This window comes from Argiope bruennichi, chromosome X1 (genome assembly GCF_947563725.1).
Source record: "Argiope bruennichi chromosome X1, qqArgBrue1.1, whole genome shotgun sequence".
Taxonomy (NCBI): Eukaryota; Metazoa; Arthropoda; class Arachnida; order Araneae; family Araneidae; genus Argiope; species Argiope bruennichi.
In genome coordinates, this window is record NC_079162.1 from 30,643,051 (window position 1) to 30,666,959 (window position 23,909).

General features: G+C 28.8%; 1 protein-coding gene across 3 annotated transcripts in view; it reads right to left on the bottom strand.

Annotated features, from left to right (window-relative positions):
- The window catches only part of LOC129959505 (muscarinic acetylcholine receptor DM1-like), a 282,793-nt gene that overhangs the window by 171,779 nt on the left and 87,105 nt on the right, over positions 1-23,909 (bottom strand). The window lies entirely within an intron of this gene.

Here is a 23,909-nt window from a genome sequence, read left to right on the forward strand (position 1 = left end):
GAATTCTATTCAGATGTATGCATCTCAATATGCAAACGAATGTGTTGCATGTAGTAGCTAAGTCGTACTCTTGGCGCTACTGAAAAAACAAGAGACGCACACTCGGCTTAAATTGCTGACAGATATCTATCAGCAGACTTGTAAAGTTCTATAAGTCGCAACACAACAAGGTTACACAGGGATAATTTCAAGCGTATATTATATTAAAATGCAAAGCTTTTTTAAGAAGAAATCACAACCGTTAATAGGGAATAATGATTCTCACCATAACTTCACAATAGTTTGAAACTTGATTGCATTATAAATCTGTTTTGTACGTATGTCTGACACACGTTTAAATCTGCCGTCATGTTTCGAATGTCTTTAAACTGGAAGATAGGCTCCTGTACAAATATTTTCTTTGCAGTTATCTCTTTTCAAAATTGCGAAGACTGGCTCTCATAGGTTTTATACTAAGATAATATAAATTAATCTTCTTAATTTTTTTTTAAAAAATAGCTCTGTATTCATACAAAAATAGCATCTATATTGTAAAAAATGCAATAAATTGTAAGGAAAGTAAAAAAAAAAAAAAATGCAACTTTTCTCAAAACTGCATAAAGCAAATGAAATATCATTCAATCTCCAAATCCTTAGAGAAACTTTTCATTGTCATCTATAAAGGAAACTTCTGTTACAGTAGTTTCTATTTATACGCTTCTCAGAACAAAGAGCAAGATATCTCTGCATTGGATTCCATATAAGATTCGAAAAGCAATTATAGATTTCCTGTCTTGTATCTTTTTTAGGTCTTTGAAATTCAATCAAATCGGTAGGACGAATTCTATTTCGGCCTTTTTTGTTTTCTTGCAGTTTGATCCAAGCCGTGGCTTGTAAAAAATCTGATGCAAATCCGGAAGCATATTTCAATAAGTATTGGATATTTTCATTCTAAGAAGAAAAGTGACAAGAAGCTGTTGACTTCAATATTCTATCATTATTTGCACCTCTAGAGTTTATTTGGATTCAGTGTTGAACTCGAAGAATTTTTTTTATTTTTATTTCTCTTCTAGTATTAAAGGAGAATGTGTCTTTCTGTGACCTGGCGCTCTACAGGACACAGAGCCTGTTCTAAAACTGCCAAATTCGATCTATATATTCTTTTGTAAGTTGGGATTGTGAATGTTTGAAGGTTTTTTTGAAAATTTTAAAAGAACTTTCGATTGATTAAGAATTAACCGATATTTTGGAGGTTTTCCGAGGTAGCCTTTGAAAATATTATTGTACAAAATGATTTTTACAATATTTTAAAATAAAAAAAAAAACTTTTTTATTAGTACATAATCAATTGCCGTGCAAATTTTTTCTTGCGTTTTGGCAATATTTAAATTTTTTTTTGCATCATTTTCAACAACCGATTTAATTGCTGCATTGAATTTCAATGCATTTTGATTATTTCATCAAATATTTAATCGCATAATTTTCTTCCATTGTTGAAAGAAGAAGGATTCATTTCTTCCATATCAGCACATGTTATATGAGAAATTAGAAAGTGAAGTAACAGCAACGTGAAATTTAGAAGATGGATTTACTTGACAGCTACGTTTTCAATAGAACTATAATATTATGGAATTTGATTTTATTAGGATGGATCCTATGTACATTGAAATGAGCTTCTAACGTCAATAATTATTCCTAGAAATAGTATGACGAAAGATATGAATTTACTATTACCCCAGAATTAGATTTTGCAACATATCACTTAAGCAATTAGTATTATTTTTCTATTATTGAGAAAATATTATTTGGAAGACATTTCTTTAAAAATAATTTTAAGAAACACAGCATTAAGAAGCACAGCATTTTTGTTTCACAAGCTATAATAAAAATGAGATCTTCTCTATTTTACAATTATAATTTACTAAAATATTTCTTGCCACTATATCCGTTTTCCTTTAATCTAGTGTCAGTGACATTTATTTGCAGGATGAGTCTTTAATTGGAAATATTTCAGCTAAAACTAAAACGCAAGAGTATAAGCCATTATTCTTAGTTAGAAGTAAAATAGATTTATAGCGTTTAAACTTACTTTTGTACATTAAAGGGTTTTATGGGCATCACAGATTTTCTCAGATCTTGACTGATTTAGTACTTCTGAAATGTATAGGACCATTATGGAAGATATATTCTTAAAGAGGTTCAAAGGACATTCAGGCTATTATTATCTTCCATAAATTCATTGTTCTTAGCAGTTCCAGGGTTTTTTTGTTTTGTTTTTACCTAGATTGTTCTTATGAGTTCTGGATTGACACTTTCACTCAATTGTTCCAAATTGTCCAGTTTAGTTCAATTTTAATTACATTAAAGCCCCATTTGAGAGCATCATGACAATTTTAGAACGAATGTCATAATTTTGTGCACCCGTCAAATAGAGGAGACGGCATCCGAGCTAAAGCCCCATCATTAAGCTTACGCGCTACGCCAGAGGGAGGGCGCTTGACCCACGGCGTCAGATTTGGAGTGCGCCGAACCTGCATACACGACGGATCTTTTGTGAAATCGGCTTTTGAATTTCGAGCCTTGGGGCCACGAAGCCGAAACTTTACTACTAGGCCATCTCGATCCCTGTAAGTTGCAGTCAGTGGCAGCACAGGGTAGTGCACTCAAGATAGATAATTAAAGATGCAGTGTTTCACTACACTCAGTGAAAAATTATTGAACATGATTGAAAAAAGTGTAAAAAAGGATTGCTCTGTTTGATTAAAGTATAGTATTAGGTGCGAATAAAATATTTTTTGCATAATAAATGGATGCATTTAGAATGAAAGTAATTTAATTTCATGAAATTCTTTTTACAGATCTTAGATACACAGAAACAGTTATCATGCCATTTATTTCTAACGTCGGAGTTCACATTTTTTAAACTTCAACTTCTGCTTTTTATTAAAATCCTTAGATATTTGCATGGTTTTAATAAATGAGATTACTCTAGTGTGGGGCTCAAATTTAATGCTAGTAATTATTGCATTTATTTCTTTTCAGTTATTGTGTTTATTTCTAAATTTGTTAAATTAACCAATTGGTTACTTTTATTGTAAGGTTACTTTTTATTGTAAGTTGACGCTATGTGGTTAACAATTTGATTTTTCGTTTTTTTACCATAGCGAAATAGATAAAGCTGATTGCTATAAGTAAAAGCAGAATTTGAAATTGGAAAAAAAGGTTAAAAAGATGTGAACCTCGAAATTAGAGATGAATGGCATGATAACTGTTTCTTCGGATCTAAGTCCCGTAAAATGAATTTAATGAAATTAAATTACATTCATTCTAAATTTATATATGCATTATGCCGAAAATATTTTATTCACACCTAAAACTATATTTTATTCAAAAAATAGATCAATCATTTTTTACATATATCTCAATCATGTTCAATATTTTAATTATGAAACACTGCATTTAGAGTTATCTACCTTGAGTGCACTAGCCTGAGCTGCCGCTGACTGCAGCTTGCAGGGGTCGATGTGACTAAGTAGCTAAGTTTCAGTCCCTTAACCCGAAGGCTCCAAATTCAAAAACTGATTTCACTAAAGATCCGTCGTTATGCAAGTTTAAAACGATATATATATATATATATATATATATATATATATGTCTACAACTTGCCGCTACGACATGCGGAATTTTCATTTTGCACGAGTTAACTCCCCCTTCCACCCCAAAAAATGAATATTCATCAAATTCAATAGAAATAGTAAAAATATAACTTTAATATTTTCCACCAAAAATTTGTTTGTGCATACATTGCGCGTATTCGTATTCTTTAATTCTATTAAAAAAAGTTACTCATATATTTTTAGAAATGTCTTCCATAATTAATTTCATGAAGAAATAGAGGTTTCAGAAGTTATGGTATTTTTTTGAAATTTTCTTTTTCGCTAGTATTAGATATGTGTTTTTCTGCAATTCTGATTTTAAGCTTTGCATTGTGATATATTTGCAAAAATAATTGTATAAGTTAATTTATAATTGCATTACATACATAGTTATTTTTTTATTTTTCAATATTATAGATAAGATTCTGGATTATCCATAATTGATTCAAAAAATTTGAAAAAGTTTTTATTGAATTTGTTACTGAAATAATAATAAAAAAATGTAACTTCAACAACACTTTCTACAACAATCTACTTGTCAATAAATAGGGCGGGAGTGTACTCTTTCTTAATGCTCTACCTCACCATAAACTCAATTTTATGCAAATTCTTTAGTTTAGGAACCATTTTGAAGAGAATTCCTTAAAGTCTCTTATTCAAATTTTAGTTTTTTCAGAAAGTTAAATAGCTTTCGACTTTTTATTCGATACTGGGTTTTCGTATTAAGATTTTCGTTTTAATGCTTCTTGATTTCTTTTCTAACGGAACACTCAAGTCTGAAAAATACTCTAAAAGTTGTTCGAATCCCAACAAAAGTTTTGGTATTCAAGTTTAGATAGTGAAGTTTGTTTCCGAAAATTTCTATTTTCACTTTTTGGTTACTTTTATGTAGGTATGGCAATAAATATTATAATAAAAAGCAACTTCTCCAACAACCTGAATTGAATCAAATTTCTAATTTATTATTGATTTAAAATCTCTAAACTCGGTGAAAGTTATTGATAAGTGTTTCCATTAATGTTAAGAAAAAAAACTCGTATTTTCAATTTATTTTAAAATTTAATCTACATTTTGCTTTTAAGTATATTTAGATTATTTTTATTGCCATTGAAAATGTGAAATCCAGCTTGATTAGTATTATCTTGCCGAGTTTGACCGTGATGGCCTGATAAAAAATTTCGACTAAAATTCGGGACTAAGAATTTCCGGTTTCTAAATTCAGTTTCAAAAATGAAACGCAGAATCTATGGGATTTTCTTTTGTGTGATAATCTGATTTCTTAAATCAACTGCCCTCTCCTGGATATCCTGGTCACCTAATCAGAGTACGAAGTCTGAAAATGGGACATTAATATACTGATCTCATCTGGATATAAATCTTTTCCATAATTTAAACAACTGCTTTACTACTTAGACAATAGGAGTTTAATCTCTCACGAAGAACTAATCGGTTTGTCGTTTAGAAGAACCAATCAGCATAATTAACTTGCTCACCGTTTTGAGAGAAAGAATGATGCGGTAAAAGAGTTTTATTTAATAATATTACTTTTAAGTGAAAGATTTATTGAAATTGAAGACGCTAGAAAAATAGGCAACACCGTCGGTGGTTGAAAGGGATGCTTGATTTTATCTTCATTTGATTTATATTGGAAAACAGAAAATCGAATTTTTGTTTCTATTCCAGAGCCACAGATAAAAATTGAGAATGAATGCACCCTAAATCTAAATGCTCACTCCTTTTATTTTTAGATAATTCTCAACTAACATGATAATTACTTGAAAGTGACATATATATATATATATATATATATATATATATATATATATATATATATATATATATATATATATATATATATATATATATATATATATATATATATATATATATATATATATATTGAAATATTAATCTAAAATGAAGGACTATTCTATCATGCATCTATGACATTTCATTCTCAATTTTTTTAAGCTTTAAAGAATATAGTTATTAAGATTTAAAAATAAAACCACAATAACGGCAAATAGATTGCAATCATTGATTTATGAAATGAATGATAATCGGAATCGGAAATAATTCATTTTAATCTTGATAATAATTAAGCAACACCCAGCGTCCTTACATAGGAGTAGCGCATATTCCCCGTGATCTGGGCGTCCTGGGTTCGAATCCCGGTTCGGGCATGGTTGTTCTTCATTTGTGTTCTGTCTGTGAGGTGTGTGAATGTACTCCCCAGTAAAAAGGGGTTGTGCAAGCGAATGTGTGAGTTTCATCTTCAAATGCGATAGAAGTCAGACTTCTGCCCTCGAGTGCTTATGGGTCTTTACCTTCAGAAGCTACTGCGTCCCCTTTCCGCTATGTACGAATTAAATCCCTAATTCAATCATCAGAATTCCCTGGGATATTTTACACACATGTGAAAAGATTTTATTACGATTATTTTTTGAATGTATTTCTATAAGCTTATTCAGATGTAGAATTTCAGTCTGAAAGCCCTGATTATTTGAGTAGATGTCAAAATTTAATTTGGTTGAGAAATTTTTGAATTTTAATATTGCATATAATTTAGAATATTTCTCAGTTTTCTTTACAAATGCATATTTTAATGGATAGTGAAAATTTAATACTTCATTTCTTTTCAAACATGTTATCACAAATATAAAAAATGGTGATTTTCGCATGTATAAAGGCTTATGAATTTCTTTTTGAACAAACCAAAAATGAGCAATGATTTGAAATATGAAATCTAAAAAAAGAAGTCTTTGAGCACTCTGACAAATTAAAGTAATTTTGATTTTTTTTTTCAAAAACCTTTTTTTTTTTATTATTGTTGAAGTCAATAAGTAATTGTTTTCCAGCAAATACCCTCACAAAGAATCGTTTGCGATTTTTACCATTCATTAATTCTTATTTCTCTTTTTTAATTAATCAGACGCGGTGAGTTGTAATGCAAAAAGTTGTAATGCAAAGATTGACTTATGGGAAATGCGACACCTCCTTAAATGTTTGGGTAATAACAATTCTTCTACTTAATCTCGCTACAGAATAATAATTTCATAAATTCGAAACTCTTTTTAAACATTATGAATATGGGGATTAAGCATAATTTGAAATAATCTTTACTTTTTTTGAGATAACCATTAGTTGGGAAATGGAGATTAAAATAATTCGATTCACTTCAAACAAATGCTATCATACATCTTTTGGCCTTTATAAATGCTTATCGGTTCCTTTTTGATTAACTATTTGTGACGAGCTGTAATGAACAGGGTGTTGGAATATGAAGAAAAGAAATCCGAAGAAGATTGGCCCATGAGAATTGTGACACCTGTTTAGATGCTTGGGTGACCAAGTCGTTCCTAATGTCACTGCAGAATAATAGTCGATAAAATCTGTCGACAGAGAGATATTATTCTTTCTTTCGATCGTTGTATTATGATATCCGTTGTCCTTTGATTTTGTGTCAGTTGTCAAGAGTTGTCAAGTATTTAAGCGTTTCTTCTATCATTAGATGTTCTTAAATAATTATTTGAACTGTGATGAGTAATGGCTCTTTCATTTATTGTCTTTGAGATTAATACTGTGCTTCTTAGCTTAAAGAAGGTTTTTTTTTGACATCGTGAATACAATTTACAATAGAGTATCGTAATTAGTCAATAAATTATCTAACGTTCAGGTTAAACCGGTTTCTATCAAAATAAATTATAATTCATAAATAAAAAAATTACTCTATAGTTATTGGTACAGTAGATTGGGCAGACTGTTGGAAAATATTTGTTTCGGATATTTTTTGATTCTCAGAATTAAACAGACACTCTTACTTTTAATGGTACTGGAGGCTCCAAGATAATTAGAATGCTCCGATTAAGCATGAATGAAAGAACTCTGATAAGAATGTACTCTCTGTAGAATGACGAAACGTAAAGTAGTATTGTTATAATCAGGGACAAAAACGACGTTGAAGAACAGGCGACTAAAGCATGTGATAATAAACGACACACAAAAAAAATTAAGGGACCTAAAAGGAGAGGAAAGGTCAAAATATCGTTGAATTGGCTAACTGTAAGCTTGTTTTTCTATTTGAAAATTGTGAAAATCAGTAGGACATTCGACACTCAAATCGTCGTACATTTAGAGGTATGCCGTACGATCTGCTCTTACCCTCTTTCATTGCGATTCAAAAGACGAGGGAAAGACATATTATACAAAATAATTATAAAATTCTATTTATTATGATATCCGAAATGAGTAAAACTCTTATTACTTTATGATACGATGTTTTTGTACTAGATAACAGGTAGAAAGAAAAAATCTACCGGTACATTAAGATGTACTTTCAGTAAGGTGAAGATGTCGGCATATTAAAGTATTTGAATAAGAAAATCCTTCATACATGTTATTTTACAGTTATAATTTTATAAATTAGTTGTAAGAATTAATTGTCTGAACCCATTACAGATAGCTTTTACGAGAGAATCAAATATAGAATTTCAAATATATTTCATACAATCTCTTATAAAATATTAATTGAATGAATAGCGTCTGAAAATCATATAATCAATATTCTAATACATAATATTATTAATCTTTCTTAGGAAACATATTAACTATTAGGAGTCTACATTTGGAGAATTGAATGATCAGATATTTGGTAAAAAACGAAACGTTGTATATAACCTAACGAGTTCTGAAATTAGATTTCTGATCTTCACGAGAAACAACATTAATGATTAATACTTAGATTAAACGGAAATATCTGAATCATTTTTTCTAAAGCGACTTAATGAAACTGTATTCATAAAATATTCTACGTAGGAATAATAGCACATTACTTAATTTTAATCCTTCAAGCTTGTAATTAGTGGTATTTATAACTTAAATTGCTTTGGAACGAATTGGAATAATGATTTTTACATAAAAAATGGTTCAACAAAAATAAGTGATAACTTTTTCTTGTTTTCATGTGCATATATAGACTGAAAGTCATTTAATACTGAGAAGAAAATTACGAATTTCTTTTGAGTATTATTCAGTTTAATAATTCATTAGTGGATTGAATAATTAATGTGATAAAAAGGAGTAAATTTGACTTATTGTCAGCTGAGATGAAAAAAAATTGTTGAAAGAGTTACTTTTAGAATAAAAATAAACTAAATCTTCTGAAGTCATTCAAGGGATTTAATTAGTTTTATTTACTGATGTTAGTTAAAATCTGTCAACTAATAATTCCGTTAGGAAATTTATAATCAAGAAAATGTTAAAAAATGCCTTTAAGGAAAATATTTTATTTTAAATTACACTTTTATTAGCACACCAAAAAGTAATTCCTATTTTAATTATTTTATATTTCTTGATTTTTAATTTATTATTCGTTATTTTAAATCTTTATCTTCTTGAAATCAGTATTTCTCAAATTTGTGAAATAGAACCACGAATATCATTTCTCGAAATTTTATTAAATTATTTTTTTATTTTTATTTTTCGAAATGTTATTAAATTATTTTTTAAATTTTATTAAATTAACCGATTAGTAAAAATCGAAAAATTTTTTACCCACAAGAGTACAAAATACAAGTTCTAGTATACCAGCTGCGGGTAAAAATAGATTATAGAATTTCATATTTGTAGGCATGAATTAATAATAAATGCCTTCAAATATTGCAAATTTCATTTTTTGGCTAAAAGATTTTTCTGTAACCCAGTTAACATTTTATAATGCAGCAACTACCTTATATATAGGTACTGTAATTAAGTCGTTCACTACACTTAGAAACAGTATTTATAACATAACGTCTTCTCCATTAACGTAATAAATCAAATTACAGCATTAGTAATTCAGATTGCAACTTCAGATTTTTGAACAGGATGTTTTAGTTTTAGTATTAGTAAAGATATTTAAGGTTTTTTTTTAATCATATTTGGCTAGTGTGTAAGTAACATAACACATGCTTTAAAGAGTGAATTATTATGCTTGTTTTTATTCTAGAAATTCTAGATCTATGCTTCAAGATAAACTTTTTTATTATTGCTCATTATTTTTTTTAGTTTCTTTAGATAAGAAGGTAGATGTGTTTGTATATCTTGGAAGATATAATAAATATTGATATCTAAAAATATTCTTCATATCAATATTGTTTATACCGAAACAAATAATATTTTATAGGAAAAATAATAATTTATAATTGTGGAATTTTGTCTTTTGAATGTATCGGTAAAACTCTCCATACTTTTATAGTTTTATAAATTATTATTTATATAAAAATTTACTGCAAAGACCGATTATTTACAACATGGATTGAAAATGCTCTCTACCGATTATCTTCGTTTTCAGAATTTTATTGCAGGATATAAAATACTTATATTTTATAATATTACCTTTTAATTTTTTCACTTCATCGCCTGTATTGAAATTTAGTCGACATGATTAAAAAATAGGTATTAAATTTATTCGTGTTTAGTAAAATTTTATTCCAATCACCCATAAAATATTTATTGATTAAAATGAATGTATCTATAAAATTTCTCTACATTTTTTTATAGTTTTATAAATCATTACTTATTAAAAATTTTATGTGAAGGTTGATTTTTCATAACATGTTTCGAAAATGATAATGATCGAAAATATTCATTTTTCAATAAAAAAATTTGGAGGGATGAAAAACAGTTTCTATAATAATAGCTCAAGTAATTAAAAAAAAATATTTTCCGCTTCAGAGGTTATATTTAAATTTGTGTTTCCCAGTTTGCCTTCAGCCTTTTGAAAAATATTTGTGCTTTGATAAGTACTTTAAAACTTGGCGCGTACAATTAAAAAATAGCTTGAACGTAATTCATAAGGCAGGATTCAAAAGTAAATGGTAAGGGATTTTTTTTTTTTTTTTGTAAAACTTTGAAAAAAAAACCGTGTTTGCCGTATCAGTAGAAAACCAAAATAGAAAAAATATGAATACATGTAATAACTTGTCTTTTTTAATTAAATTCTTGTGACATGAGTCTCTGTGAAAAATATCAAATAAGTATTTATTTAGAGAATTGCTTAAGAGTGTGTAAAATTGTAGCTAAACAAAATTTTAGTATTTTCTTTTCTTTTCAGGAAGACACCAATTACTTTGGGCAAAAAAGTTTTTGTTTTCATTGACTTATTTCCCTCCGCTATAATTGTTTTTTTTTTTTCGTGTCCCTTATCTAAGCTATTTCACTAGGGATAGCTAAGGAAGAAAGAATTAAGGGAATAACTTTATTTCGATGCACTTTGCGAGTTAGATTTGGGAAAAAAACTGGAAAGGAATTAATGAAAAAATCTCTGAATGCTAAAGAAGAAATGGAAGATATTCTTTAGTGATAAAGAAACGTTTTGATGTTTCGTTCGTTTTTTGTTTTTTTTCGTCATTCTTTTTTGATTAAACATTATTAGGTTTTTGTTCAGAAAGGTGAAATTTCCGTGTTTTTGATTATACAAGAAAGAATAAGTGGTTGTAAAATGTAATTGCTGAAAGTACCAGTGGCTTTTGTCTTGGAAAAGCATGCGTTGTTTGATGGGTTCTTTCGCAAATAATTTTTTTTGAATTTAACTTCAGCTGCTAGGTTTAATAATTTAAAAAAACCTTTATTGCCTGCATTTTTTATATCTTTCCTTTTCTAAAATCTTCGAGTAGCAGACATTTGTCAATAAAAACTTGTGAGAGGATTGAATGTTTTTTTCGCAGTTATTTCTGTTATGATAGTCCAAATTCTAAGATTTTTATTATTAGACTAGCTTCAATTACAGTTTTAAAATTTTGTGCTTATAATAAAATGTCAAATTAGTCAGTGAAGCAGCAGTTATTTATTTCTGTTATTTTAAACTTTTCACTCGAATAATATTAAAAATTCCAGACAATAATTATAGTATAATTATATTTCTTTGCACCATTTACCGCTTTTTATAATCGTATTTGTTATATTGAAAATTTTAATTGATATTATTAATGAAGAAACGAATATTTTATGGAAAATATGTGTTTGACCTTGCTAAAATGTAGAATATGTCTTTGAGCATGCAAAAATATAGAACTTCACTCGCATTATCATTGCAGAAATAAAATCAACATTATATTTTAATATGTCTGTATTTATTATTTTATTTATGTTATAGATAATTATTAAATATTGGAAATTAGTATATTTAATAATGAGTTTTATATTTTTGGCCTTCATTCCTCTACGGGCAATTTTTATTATTTAGACATTTATGAAATAATGCATAATTCATTTTCCGTGCACATTTATTATAATTATGATCTTTTTTCAATTATAATCGCGCCAAAATTTTCCCTATCGGTGACTTCTGGTTTTAAATATTTCTTCCAAATTTTTTTTTCTATCCCTTTTTCAACCTGTATTCGAAATTTGGTGTCATTCTAGTTTAATTTTCAGATACATCCAAAAGAAGAAATTTATCACTCTGTTTGTTTAGATCAAATTCAGAGTCATTTTTAGGAGTAGTAAAACAGTCCGCAGCTTTTCCTGCATTATCAACTTAAATTGTCTTCTACTGTAGCTTACACCAACCGAACGAGTGTGAAACTAAAACTCTCAAGAACAATCTAGGTCAAAGACTCAAACTTTCAAGAACAATGACATTTTTCTAAGATAATGGGAGCCTGAATGTCTTTTAAACCGTTTTAAGTATATATCTTCCATAATGGTGCTGTACATTTCAGAAACAATAAATCAGTCAAGATGAGAAGAGCTGTAGAGTGTATGAAACCTTTAATGTACAAAGGTAGATTTAAGCGCTATAAACTTCTTTCTCCTTAAAGTGGATATTATGTGCTATATTTTCTATTTTAGGTTTAGTTGAAATTCTATAAATTCAGTATTTGTTCTGGAAAGAGGATGACATTTACAAAATTAGCTAGATCCAGATATATTTGAAGATATTTTAGCAATTACATTATAGTTGCTGGGAGATAGAAACATTTTTATTTTCGTTATAATTTGATAAAATAAATTCTGTGTTGAGACATTTTTTTCAAACAAATATGGTAGGTATTCTCAAAAATTACAAATAAATATCGAGTGTTACGTGCTACGTTTCGACATTCATTTATAACAATAGTTAATTTTATAGTGCAATACTTAATTCCAATACCCTTTAATTCTGCAATGCAGTATTCATAAATGGCTGTTAAATCATACTGATTCGAAAAAAATGCGCATTGTTTCTTTTAATCATGCATACTTTGTAGAGCAAATGTTTGCTAAATAAAATATAGAATTTTACTTATATTCTTAATAAAGTCGAATTAAATCGGAATTTCTTACTTATTGGTTTAAAATATTATTGAGTCATTATAAATTTAAAGGAAAATATTTTTCTAATAGTTTCTTTAAATTTTATCTAGAAACAACATAAGAGAAAAAAGAAAGTTGCAAATAATTTGAGATCTTTATGGAAATAAAAAGAAATTGCTAAGGCCATCCTATAAATATTGAAATGTTTACAGGTAAACACTTTATTTATGGAATGCATTAATGATGGCAGATTTAATAACGTCAGTTTCAATATTTAAGCTAGATTTTTTTTCCCATTTCTAATAACACTGGTTTAAATATTCAATCCAATACTTTTGAAAATTAAAACTTGCGTTCAAATTCATAAAAACTGGAAACTCAGTTTATTTTAAATGTAAATGCATTCAGAAGAAAAAGCCCTGAAAGCGTAATAAGATATCTAGAGAAATATTTTCTTCCATGAGAAATTCATTGCATTTACATGGAATGTAAATGGAAATCACCGGAATGCAATGATCAAAATAGTAATAAAAAAAGTTTCTAATCTTTTCTCTGAAAAGATAATGTTTTAATGCCAAAGCTTAAAAAAATTATTCATTTATCTTACAAATACCTCAAAGTGAAAAGGCTTGAAACTCTTTCAAGCATAGAAAGGAAAAAAATAGTTAAAATTGCTTGAAGAACAACGAATGCAATAGGGAAATAAGTAAAGAAATGTTGCCTTTAACTAAAACGAATTTCTAACTGAAGCAGTGAGTGAGATAATAAAGAGATTAGAATCACTAAAGGAAAACATTAAATAACGGGAGTCTCGAGAACATACCTGTCTGAATTTTTATCTCGTATTTTCGACAGAAAGCGTAAAATCTAGGGAAGCGAGGAGTAAAGTTTTCCGCACTACTGAATAAAAAGCACTCGAAACTGTCAACAGCATTGGATTTACCTTGAAAACGATTGAAACGTTAAAGCTGTATTGTAAATCGGGTATATTGATTTTAAAAAAAGAAATGAAGTTTTTTGATAAATCCTTTTACTGCGCTTCTCAACTATAAAAAAAATATTTAGAGAAAAGTCAGGTTGAATTGTTTTTTTAAAGTGAAATTTATACGAATATTGACTTTTATGGGAAAAAATGATATCAGTGAAAAGTGATTTTAGGTTTCCTATTTACTTCTTTGCCTAACAGTTTATATAAGGTCTAGAAAATTTGATTTAACCCCTTAACTATTTTTCCTATTTTTATCCAATTATATAACAGTTCTCTTTTCTGGAAAATGCTGATTTAATTAAGAATCTATAAAATGCGTAGATTGGGAATTATTGAATTATAGCATTTTCGTATGATTTAAATTTCAGATTATGTGTTTCATAAACGATAATTTGGTGACCGTATGCAGCATGAGCATGAAAGTTAAGAAGTCAAATGATATGCAATCTCAATTCACATTATTGTCTTTGAAAATTTATGAAGATTATAAAGATTTATAGTGATTATGAACATTCTGATTAAAGAAAATAATGCATCTGTATAAGTCAAAGAAAATTTTAAAAGATGGCAATATTCAAGTTATTATTGTTTTTTATCACACGCTTTAGTTTATCCTGATTTTTTTCTTCATATTTGTGGTAATTAAATTCAGTCATTGATTTCTTACATACTTCCATATGTGCTGGAATTTTGAAATTTTGTACACTTCTGTGTACAAAATTTCAGTAGATAGATGTTCAGCTTGTGTAGATAGATGCCAATTCTCTGTTTTTAATATTTTCAAAAATTATTTATTACTTAATGGATTATTTTTTCCATATGAGTAACGCCATCTGATCAGGCACTTGAGAAAATACATATTTCAGATTCCATTTTAATAACAAATTAAAATAAAAAAATTAAAAATTAAAAAAAACGAAACAAAAAATTCTACTTTATGTCCACTAATAAATGTAGGTTTTTAAAATCCTTTTTTTTATTTAGAGGATTAAAAAAAAGTTTAGATTTTAATGTTCTTATACCTAAAAGGTGAATCGTTTTTTTTACAGCAATAAGGATTTTATCGTTATATAAAGTAGAATTTATTAATCGATAGTTTTCTATTTTTTTAATAATTAATAAAAGTATGTTTTTATCAAATTTATTAAAGATTAAATTTTTTGAGATAAATCACATAAAAGTTTGGTTGGTGGGATTATATATTGGAAGATTCTGTCTGGATTAAGTTGCGCAACCGGGACGTAAAATAATGTATGTAATTGTAACCGGATTTAAAAGAAATAGATAAAAAAAGAAGTAAAATAATGATTATTATTGCTATACATTTATCTAATTTATTTATCGCAATTACTTGCTTCTGAGTTAGCTCAAATTTCATACAGCATTATCATTACGCATACCACTAAGATGGAGTTTCATTAACTTTCTATATATTAGACGGTTTTCTGTTCTATAGGAGGGCTATTTTGATAGGAATGTCACAGTTTTAAATTTCTTTCCAATAAGAAGGGAAATACCTGAACTGGTACCTCTCTCTTAAAATTTCATGATCATAATGCAACAACGTTTGACCCACAATGGCCGATTTGAAATGCAGCTATCTCACTTGCACTAAAGACCTGCGATAAGATCGAATCCCAACTAGACAATTCCTATGTCTAAAATCTTTGCGACAAATGAAATGTAGCATACAGTCTTGAGAATAAATTAGTTAATTTATATCACATTTTGCACTTATTTGTTAAGAAAAAGATGTTCCAAATACATATTTGATGATATTTTTCTATACTGTGAGGCTAATCACAAAACGCCTTGTATTGTATTGTGTTAGTTTTTGAGCTGGTTCCATAAAGAGAAATTTTTGGTTTGTTCCCATCAAAATCACTCCACAACCCAATTCTTTCATGCCATTAACTCCAACGGTTATCTATTGTGTTCAAGTTCATGGAATTACATATTCCCGAACACAGATTACCATATTTTTAAAACCTGAAATGCACAAATGGGAAATTAAAATATAAAGTTAAATGACGAATTATATGGAAATAAGTCAACCAACCAAATCAAAAACTGTTGTATTGTGTTAAATTGCCTTGAAATACGAAAACAGTTCTAATTAAAGTTTACCCTATCAATCTATCAAGAACCAAATTCTTAAGGTATAAGATTAAGTTAAAAATATATCATTTTTCCCGTTATAATCAAATGCCAAAACAAATTACCGAAAGGCTACAGTTGCCTTACGAATTGATTTTCCTGAATATTGCGTATGCGTTATTTTCAATAGATCTCTTTTCACGTTCTTTTCTTGAGGAACTTTTTTAAACCCAAGAGGGTCCTCTTATAAGAGATGAGGGTTCTCCTTCATGTGCCATTGATTGGAAAAGTTTCTATTTACCTTAAGAGGCTGCTTTCTTCATCAATACTCCAGATAGACTGCAATAACTAGTTAGAAAAAAACAGTTCCGAAAAGGTTAAATGGAGCTTTAAATCAGAGAATTCAGTAGAATTACAAGCTAGAGTTATTAAACGGAGTCGAATCTTTAAGGTACTATTGAAAATTACGTTTCAAAGCTAAATTTAATCTTTTTAAAAGGAGAAATAGTAATCGACTGATAGCTGTATAATGCTCGCAAGATATTACAAAAAAGTTATTGCTTCTTAAAATCTATTTTTATCTCTATTTCCAAATTAAAACATAAAATGATTTTCTTTTGTTGCTTTAGAGAACTACAAAGACGCTTAAGTGGATTGCAAAATCAGTATTTTTGAATTAGAGTGGTTGGTGTAGTAAGACAAGGGAATAAGAATTTTTTTTTTCTAATTCTTTATCTGTGATCAAGACTAGGCATGGTTATTATCTTTATTTAAAAATACTATTGAGACAAGGTAGACAGATAGTTTTTATAGATATTACATTAATCATCGAGAATTACTGCTTTATTTCATTATTTACTTTTAACTTTAGAGTCGAAGCAAAATTTGTATGAGAAACTTATAGCCATGATTATTATTTATATTATAAAGAGACGAGGAAGGAAAAGTTTTTGCAAGATAATTTTTTTATGAATTACATCCACTTAACAACAACGCTTAAAACCAAATACAAGCAAGTATATCAAGCATTTGCGGACATTGCTTATTAAGAAACTGAGGCTACGAATGATTTTTATAAAATGTTGCACAAGTTTATTAAATTCTGAAAAGAAAAATATATGTGGCTATGAAACCAAGATATGGTATTGTTATTAAGATCATCTAAAATTCGTAAGTATAAAATTAATTTTTCATTTAGTATTTAATAAAACAATTCTTACTATGCGTAGATAATGCCATGTTCTTTGCATTTTACGAAGTAATAGAACAATATATATATCGCATTTTGTAGAATTTGTTGTTTTCTCTTCAATTTATATTTTATTTTAAGGATTGTTTACTAACCATTTCAATCACTAATGTTGTGCTTTTGGATATAATATCAAGTTATAATTATTATATTGCAATTCATACATTCTTCAATTACTTCGCTTTTTATATCTCAAGATAGACTGACCATTGTTTTTTATAAGTTTATCTAAGTAGAATTATTACCCTTCATTCAATTAGCAAAATTACATTTAAGGAATTATGTCTGAATTTCCACTTTAAAAGTAATTTGAAAGTTTTGTTATTGATTTTTAATGATGGCATAATTATCCTTAAAAATCTTTTACGGCCATCTTTATCATAGTTTGATGAACAATTTGAGGAAAAAGAACTTAGAACTTTCCTTGGGCCCAGATTATATCATTATGATATAAATACCTAAGCATAAAATGCATTGCATTGAAGCATGAATACCATGTATAAAACTACATTTAAAACTATGTTATGTTCCTTCAAATTAAGTTTTTTGTTTAAAATATGCCATAGAAATTCAGCTTAACGAAACCTTTTTAATCTAAAAGATCTAAGGCTGAATAATGTAATCATTCTTCAATTTAATTTTTTTATCATAATTCGTAAATAATACTTTTTAAAGACTGTCGTTCCATAGAATTTGTCACTAACCTTAAATAGTATCTTACTTTGATCTTAAATTTACCATAAGGTGATTCATTAAATAAGACGAGAGATTCTTATTTCTTGGAGCATTATTCCTTCTGTATCAAAGGTTTCACATAAGGAGTCACTTAGGCGTGAATGAAAGGAATTAAGCAGGTAATGAAGAGTTTTCCTAATGCTTAGCTCTTAATAACCTGAAGTCTTTCGAAAGTGCCAAGTTGGCAGTACATAATAAGCCACTACGAAATGAAATATGCCCCAGTGTGTTTGTGGTGTTAGATGTCATTCACCCTTCATCATTACTGCATCCAAGCAGTTCGGCGAAGAAAAATGGAATGGACATTAATTGGAAAAGAACGTGATATATCTTTTTATTCTTGGCTTGTTGCCTTAGAGTGCTTTTTCATGTTGCGCATGATTTTGGTGAACAAATAGCTCAAAAAAGTAATTTTGGTTTTAAATGATATGCTGATATATTTGAGTGACTGCGCTTAAGGACATTGAGGTTTTCAGACTAGATAAATAATTTACAGTTATCTTGGATTAAAAGTAGTGATGGTATTACCACTTTGAATGATCATTATTATTTAGTTGAGGCAGCATTGGAAAGGAGGGATTTTTTTTAAGGGCGGCTCCTGACGAATCAGAGAATGGCCATCAGCATCAGATAGATGAATGAAGTTTCAGAGAGGGGAATAAAATAACAAAATGATGAAAGTTGAATGAAACATAATAGAGTTATAATAGTCACGATGGTGTTGAAAGCTGCAAACTTTGTATGTCTTTTCATTATTAATTTATCTCTAATCGCATGATATGAAGGAGCGGAAAGCAGTCAAATCTGGCAAATTTTAACTCGTACCCATCTGCTAACTTATCCAAATAAACTCGTTTGATTTCCAAGAATTCTTACATCATACCAAACAAAAATGAGTCTGGTTATATCAGGTTCAATGTTCACGATCAACACAAGAGTTTAAAATTGTGCTGATGTAAATGAAAGAAATGAGGAATAATATTTGCTATATAATAGCTTTTTAATTATGTTCTGACTGTCAGTAAGAATTTTGATATTTTGCATCTGTTTAAATAATCTAATTTTAGGCAAAAAATAAAGCACAATTCGAGCAAAAAGGCTGTGAGGGTGTTAACTGAAGTGAATGGCAAATGGTGAATAGTTAGATCCTGTTAAAAGAATTAATTATTATTATAATTTACTTAAAATGACTGACATACACTGAAGAGCCAAAAGTGGTAGGCTAGCAATATAACAATATACAAAAAGCAGTAACTTTCATTTTTACACAAGTGATCCATGTAAAGCCTTTTCTCATATGATTATGACCTCAGGACTTTAACTAACAGGTTTTGAACACGAAACGCACGGAGCTAGACACATGAGGTATTAGCATTCCATTTTGGAAATATATATGGAAATAAACATTTCTCGGCCCATAATATAAAGGATGTGCTGATACACAATTTCAAGCATTACTTTTTACCATACACACCGCTGTGCCCAAAAGAGTCTATTTAAAGACCTAGACCAGGGAGTGGTGATAGTGATGATAATAGATAAGCAATACTGCATCGAATGACAACAACAATTAAGGTGGAATGTAATACAGACGTGCCCGTAAGGGCAATGCAAAAAAGTTTGGCGTTAATGGATTATGGCAGCAGAAACTCAAATGCCTTTAATAATAAAACGCCATCAGCTGCAGTGCCTTTGCTAGCTTGTACTGGTAAGAAAGTTGCTTTGTCACGATTCCATTTGCTAAGATCTGGTAGTGGGATTCGAATATGGAGCCAAGGACATGAAGTTATAAGCTTAATTTGTGAACAAGGCACTGGTTTGTTGGTGGTGGCTCCATAATGGTGTGGACAATTATCATATGATACGTACTGAATCTTCTGGTTAGTCTAAATCAAGTATTGACTGGAAATGGATATATTCAGCTAAGTGAAACCATCTGCAGCCATTAATGGACCAAATATCCAAATAATGATGGAATATTCCAAAATGACAATGCTCTATGCCTTAAGGCAAATATCATTTGTGATTTTTAGGGGATATTGTGGACATTCCAGCGAATGATTTAGCCAACTAGATCGCTTGAACGAATCCCATTAAACATGTATATAAAATAACCGAAAAGTCAACCCATACACAAAATCCACCAGCTGCAACAATTTTGCAACTAAAACATAATTGTATCACCTCTATAGCTGGATATTTCTTCAGGGAACATCCGACGACTTATTGAGTCATTACCATGTTGAGTTGTTGCATTTGACTAGGAAAAGGGAGGTCTTATAGGATATACGAATTTCTGTGCCCATTACTCTTGAAACTTCAGTATATATGAACTAAGTTTAATTTTAAACTCCCATTATCATTATTTTTGATAAAAGATCCAATTTTTAGACACGAAGTTATTTTATTCTAAGGATAACTTTTCCTAACATATAACATGGAAAAGTATATTTACCTGCAATGTGATTGCTCATAGCTTTTAATATTTTCTTAATTTAACTTTTCATTGCCTTGATTCATTAATCATTCAATAAATCAACATTAGTGAAGCTTAAATTTACCATTATAGTTGCGAAATTATTTTCATTTTACTTTGCCATTCACTTTATTCTAAGATGCGTTTAGACAAATTTTTTCTTAATAAAAGACCAAATATTTAATTTTATTTTTGATACCGGTATATGATTAATACTGGTATTTTTTCTCCTTTATTCTCAAACCTAATTCAACAGAGAGAACAGTTTCTCAAAGAAGTGTATGGAAAGATTGCTTAAGTCAAGAACTTAAATAAAGCACCGTAAAAAGCTTCCTTAGTAACAGTGTGACGAGATATTGAGTCAGTTATATTATTTTAAACTTTGCATTAGCAAAAAGCTTCAGTTTCTATGCACTCTGCTAAAAAGCAAGTTTTTATTGCTTTCTTTAAAATTATATAAGTATATTTTTATTCTTATGTGTAGATGGTATATTATGTATTTTTTGGATATTTATTCTGTAGCTGTTGAGCTGAAATAATACTTTGGAGTTTTATTCGTCGATTTCTAGTATTCGTTTGAGATACAACTCGCATACAGCATTTTAAGTCGTACAAACACGAGATTCCTAAATCGTACCTGAAACGACTTAGGTATAATTTAACTAACAGTCGAAGTTTGGACGCAAAACAGGTAACTATGGTAATTCAGTATAATGATGATAGTATATTCAAGGAAAAATTATATAGCATATTCAAGGAAACCAGTTTCTTTTGACCTGTTACAAAATTAATTTATAACAGGCGAAAACAAGATAGTATGATTGAGGCGTTAAACAAATAACGCAAAAATGAAATATGATTCAATGAGATTCATAGGTAATTTGGAATTCTTAAATCACCTCTCTGACATCTTCTTCAAGGATTAAATTCTCGTGTCAAATCTGGAAGGCCCAAAGATCTGATTTGAGAGAAGCATATTCTTAAATTAGAGTTTTGGTTTTGGACTGACATCAATTGATCTAAGGAAGTTTGCGTTTGAATAAGCTGAAACATATAAACACCGACATAATTTGAATTTGGAAATACGAACTGTTAGTAAAAAATTGTTCTACAAGTTTATGAAAAACCATGCCTTCTCTACGCATTACAGAGGTAACCTCAATGGCAAGAGCCAAAAGCTTTAAAAAGAATGAGTTCTTGAATTCTTTGATTAGTACGAAGTAATAATACTAGATGAGAACCAATTTATAGTTCATCAAGTATGCAATGTTGATAAAACTGATCTTTTGACGGTCCACAAACAGTCAAAAATAATTTCTGAGAAAGGAAACATTTGGACAAAAAGACAAAAAATTTGTATGTCACGTATCCACTCAAATAATTGAAGCAATAGAATAAAATTCGGTTATTTGTACCTCAGTTTATTTCTTGGTACGATTTAAGTAATACGTGGTACGAATTGCGATGTAAGTCCCTACAGTCGTACCTTTTTTTTTCTATTTTCACTAAAAGTGTTAACATTTTTAGACTTATTTTATAATAAACAAGAACGCTTTTTTTACTAAAGTTATGATGATAAAAAGAAGTTTCTTTTTTTCTTTATAGATTTCGGGTTAATTAGTGACTTTTTAACGATCATGAGTTGAGCAACTTTCGCCTTCATTTTTCCATCAAGAAAAAGGTCTACTTCACGTATATATGTCTGCATCACTCTCTCTCTCTCTACATATATTATTTGGGCAATTCATATCTTTTCTTGAAGTGAATTTTTTTTTATAACAACGCAAACTTAAAACTTAGTTTTTCTTTTTCTTATTTTATTTGAACCGACCTAATCTTTTAAAGCTTTTTTTTTTAATGTTTAGCAAGCAGTTGCCTTTTGAAAATAATTTTTAAGCTACTTTATAATTCAGTTAAAACCAAAAGTCTTATAAACTCCCCACTTCATGTAGGCGTCAATTTTTATTTTAGTGTGAAAGAAGCAGAATAATATTTGAATAGTCAATTAATCTTTTTTTATTTTTTATTTTCTCAGCTTAGTAAAAGCAACGGCTGATTGAATATACTACGCGAACGAAAAACCGGAAAAAGCGCAAATAACGAACAAAAATCTTTCAGGTACTTACTTTGATCTTTGTGTAGGTGGACGACACGGGAAACTGTAAAATTTACTTACCTCGGTAGATCTTCAAGCAGACGTTTGCATAATTTTTAATGGAGTGAGTTACGAGGACAGAATATTGTTTTGATCGGCATTGCAAATTAGTTCAATTTACTTTGGGCAATAAGGTAGTAATATTCTTTGATAAAGATGAGTGAAAGAAGAACAGTATTTATTGATAGATTAAGCTCTTGAGATTAGCTTAGTATTCTTCATTTTTTTCTTAGAAATGGAAAGATTTTATGCAACCCATCCCTTCTACTTAAGAATGATCTTGCTTTCCTTAAAAATGAAATTTATCTTGAATCCAATGCTTTGAATGAGGATTAAACCTTTTTTTAAAGTATTAATTTAATTTTAAAGAATTGATGATCCTGTGATATACACATTAACTGAGGAAGTCTTACATTTATCTAGTGTGCTTATTGAAAATTCTGTTAATAATGAGAATAATATGAAGCACGTTTTTCTGGATTAAAATTTTGATGCTGCATTCTGGATTTATCGATCATTTCAGCTTCGTATCATATTTGATAACTAATAATGATTTGATTAACGGAAATATCGGAATTTTGACCTATTTTTGCTACTAGACTTAATTATTTAAATTAAATGTGTTAGGCAAAACTTATTCCATCTGATATGAAGGATACTCACTCTACAAAATTTGAGACTTAATTTCTTTAACTGCTTGACCTCATTTCAGAAGAGTAACATATCGATTGCAGGTTAATATGGAAGTATTTCATTTCGTCTCTTGTTTTGCTGTGTAACTCCTAAAAAAGACAGTTTTCATTTGGCATATACTATTTATTAGTCAGATTTTAAATTCAAAGTATCGTAATTTTGATATTTTCATTTATTTGCTTTATAGATTGGACAAGAACATCCAAAGCAATCTGTATTTTCTGATACTATATTATAAATTAAAACATTTTAATGTGCATATACAGTAGAGTCGTTTTAAATGAATTTTTTTACTGACTTTTCTTGTAGCTTATAAGCTAAATTATGAATGGCATTTTACAACACCATTATTTTGATTTTGGAGTTTTTAATATAGTATAAAAGAATTTTGTGAAATTTTGCTTTAAACTAATCTGGTTAAATATTTGGTTGTTTTAAACTATCTGGTTGATTAATAATTCGTTGATAAATAAAATACTGATTTCTTTAATTCAATGTGCAGTAACTAGACTTTTCCAGTAGAGTAAGTAGAATTTAATATTAGGTATGTTTCTATTTTTATGCACTTGTATTATTAAAAAGTAGTAAATTAAATTCCCTCATCT